This window comes from Bufo bufo, chromosome 2, assembly GCF_905171765.1.
Source record: "Bufo bufo chromosome 2, aBufBuf1.1, whole genome shotgun sequence".
Classification (NCBI taxonomy): Eukaryota; Metazoa; Chordata; class Amphibia; order Anura; family Bufonidae; genus Bufo; species Bufo bufo.
Window position 1 is genome coordinate 287,727,199 of NC_053390.1, and position 4,181 is coordinate 287,731,379.

Sequence of the window (4,181 nt, forward strand, 5' to 3'; positions counted from 1 at the left end):
CTGAACAGAACATGGACAAAAAGCCAGCCGCTTACTAGGGTGATCACAAACAACAGCAGCTCTGCCGGTTCCTTTAGTCCAGTGGTTCAGCTCTATTCTTAAGAAACAGTAACACGTATGTACTACTGAACATGTAGAATACACTTGAGAGGTACAATCCAAGGGTCACATAAAGGGGTTCATAGCAATATGATAAATGCATTACTTGTTCCACTGTAGTTACTATTAGAGTGTTTTTAAGGGTAAGATATAGTCGGAATACTCTTTAGAAAGGATTGAACTTATTGGACATATAGGTGGTAATTTAACCAATGTATTAAGCTAATGAAGATGTAGTGAGGGGATATTTAGTGAAAAAATATTTGAAGTTCCTGCACCCTTTCACCCCCCCCCCCCCCCACCTTGTCTTCTCACTAACAGCAATGCACACCCTATTTTTCTCACTTTATGAGACTAGTAAATAACTGGTGGTTTGGAGGACTCCACAGCGTAATGCTCTTGATAGACAATGAAAAATTAGCAAGTGATAGTGAAATATTATAAATGAGATCTTTGATGGACATGATTAGGTAGGTTAAAGTCAGGGGACACATGCAATAATTTCTCGTATAGTTTTATGGGATATGCTAGTGATTTTAGTTTCACTGATTTAATGCAATCCAAAGTGTAGAAGCCATGTGCAACTGTTCAGAGCCTGCAGGACACATCCCTCAGTTCACATAAGTACCACACTTGCCTGTAGACACCTGAGTTGAACACTCTTCCAGTTGAAGATGCCTTCTTAGTAAAATAATGAATGTAGTGATATAAAACTTCAGGGAAGTAACACAGGTGTATTTAAACAGCCATACCTAAACATTCATGAACAGACACCTTAACACAGCTGCACTTTTTGCTCTTGTCAGCCCTTTGCACAGTACTACAGCAGAACCTTCAGTGTGATCCTGATCCTCAGTCAACCATCTTCATTACAACTTGTTTTGAACTAGACCTACCTGGTTAACTTCAATATCCCACTCTCCTTCATGTCAAACTCAAAAGAGCTCAGGAAGCTAATATACAGTGAGTTGTTTGCTGTACTCCAAAACCTTCACAGCTACTTTACATGGGTCTGCCCGTGTCGGAGTTATTTTTTTTTAAAGTCTTCATTCCCTAACAAAATACTGGCTCTAAAGGGTTAAGTAAAAAAAAGACCCTAAGGAGCAATTTGGTTAGTAATAAAATCATTTATGTCACCTTCACAGACAGTGAAAACACTTCAAAACTATAAGGATACATTCCCATAGAACATATTTTGCAGCAGCAAAATCCCTAAAGAATCAATGGCAAACCCCACCATAAATATTTTTGTGGATTTTGCTGCAGATTTCGCCCTATGCTTTGCAAAGAGTAAAATTCTCAGTGGAAATCCAGAGCATACTGTTTTTTTAATCTGCACCTCTCTGTAGGCTCTCTGTAAGGGCTCATGCCCACGAACGTAAGGACTCCGTGCCCGTGCTGTGGACCGCAAATTACGGTCCGCAATGCACGAGCACCGAGCGTGGGGCAGCCGCATGCAGATCGCGGACCCATTCACTTGAATGGAGTTCGCGATCCACATCCGACGGTCCGCACCGCAAAATAGTAGTGCAAAAAAGTAGACAGATTTTCCAGCTGCAATTACACATCATCTCTGTCTTGTGGAAACACAGCTTAAACAACTTCTCATTCTTCAGCTTTTTGGATCCCTACAACATGTAGGACAGAGGGACATTGTTAAAGCAATTCTCTGGGATTTACATATTTATGACCTATCCTCAGGATAAGTCATCAATATGAGATCGGGAGTTGGACCCCTACCAGTCAGCTGTATGAAGAGGCTGTGGGACTCCATGAGTGCTTAGGCCTCTTCCTAGGCCATGTGACATCATGTTCATTCTTCACATGGCCCAGGTTCAGCTCAGTCCCATTCAAATGAATTGGGCTAAGCTGCAATGCCAAGAACAGCCACTATACAATGTATGGGGCTGTGCTTGCTAGGCTGCAGCTGATTGGTGGTGGTGGTGACAGGAGATGGACCCCTGCCAATCTTATATTGATCACCTATCCCCAGGATCATCAATATGTAAATCCTGGAAAACCTCTTTAATTGCAGTTACACCTTAATTTTCAGGTCTTGGGTGAAGTAAGGCATTATTTCTTTACAGGTTGCTTAAATGAAGAGGGAAACACAGGACATTGAGCAGCAGATGAAATGGTTCATGGTGTAAGATGTATGCTATGGCTTAGAAGTAACAATGCACTAATGTAGTCCTGGTTATCTTGCTTACTGATTTGTGCAATGTATAGATATATATTAATAAAATTATTATAAAGTTATATTCAGTTTGTGTGGAAAGTGGACTCTTCAAATGTTCTGCCATTCTTCTAAAACTGCTGCATGTAACCATCTCTCTATGGTACCAAGTCCCAAAATTTTTTATCTTCTGTACACCCCCATAACTCAGTCACTTTCAATTATATAAATACACAGAGATATGGCTATTTTAGCCACAAAATTACATACCTGCAGTGGTGGTCATCCCGCTGGTTCAGCTGGACAGGGGCCCTGAAGCCTGGTGGACATTCCTGCCAGAGAACAGGAGTTGATAATGACCATGGATTCCAGGCACTACTTGTAAGCTGGAAGGTGAGAGTTGGTTAGAAAGGGTTTGCTAAAAAAAAAAAATGGGGGTGTGATATAAATCGGACAAATAGGCATGGCTTCATAAAAGCAGGGCATCCATCAAGTTGTCTATGCACCGTCTCCTCATTCCAGCAGTGGCCAGGGTAAAACAGGTAAGTATTGTAATATAATTGAAGCGTTTGATAAAGGTGTAGTAATAAGCAACATGCTCAGTGTATAAGTAAAATATGCACTTTCAGCATTTGGTTAATATATCAATGTGTACAACACGTCCAGTGTGCTTGTAGTGTGTGCGGCAACCATTTGAGCAGGGTGCGTCTGTAGTATGTGTCCAATGTGTGTGTACGTATAGGATGAGTGGCATCTGTGCATGTGTTTAACATATAATTCCGCACTATTGAGTTGCAAAATTGGATCAAAGTAGATTTTAGACACCAATCAACGGAAATGTCAAATGATGAAGTGAAAGGTGTGAGGTCTGGACACAGATTCACCCACTCTAGATTAACTTTCTTTTTAAGGTGTAGTTTTGGTGTTTTGATGATCTATCCACAGGAAAGATCATCAATATTAGTTCAGTGGGGGTCCGATTCCTGATACCGCCACTGATCAGCTGTTTGAAGAGGCCGTGGTCTTTTCCTAGGCCACTGATGTCATTTTATTGGTCACATGGCCTATGTGCAGCTCAGTCCCATTCAAGTGAATAAGCCTGGGCTGCAATACAAAGCACAGCCACTATACAATGTATGGCGCTATAAGTATTGTATTTCTGGAAAACAGACTTCCCCTAAGGCCTCATGCACACAACTGTATGTTTGGACCGCATCTGATCCACATTCATTTCTATGGGGTGTCTGTTCTGCAAAAAAATTGAGTATGTCCTATTCTACAAAAGTCAATGGGTCTGCAAAAAGAATGATGAAACATGAATGTCATCTGTATTTTGCGGAGTGGCATTTTGCAGACTGCAAAATACATATGGTCCTGTGAATGAGCCCTAAAGAGTGAGAAGCCTTACCAGAAAGTGGTTCAAATGGACTATTGGTTAACCCTGAAAGAACCACATTAAGGTTCCAGGGAGGAACCACAGATTTAAAAGTGGGTCTTAATCTAACTGCAACCTTTAGAAAGCGTATCACCCAAGGATGATCAGCTATTTTCTTATCATATACAAAACTTAATGTAGAAACATGCACCTTTAAAGTGCTAGGATGAAATCCCTTATTAAAGCCAGCCTGCAAAATCCCAAGAATAGCCTGGATAGAAAATTTGCTACAAAATAGGCTGGACAGCCCACACCACCAGCAAAATCTATTCCAGATTTTTTTTAATATATCTTTGAAGCGACCTGATTGCTGGCAAACATGATAATTATTACGCCATCCAGCAAACCATGCTGCTGAGTCAGGGATCAGCAACATTCGGCACTCCCGCTGTGGTGAAACTACGACTCCCAGCATGTACACTTGCTTGACTGTTCTTGGAACTCCCATAGAAGTGAATGTTGCATATTGTG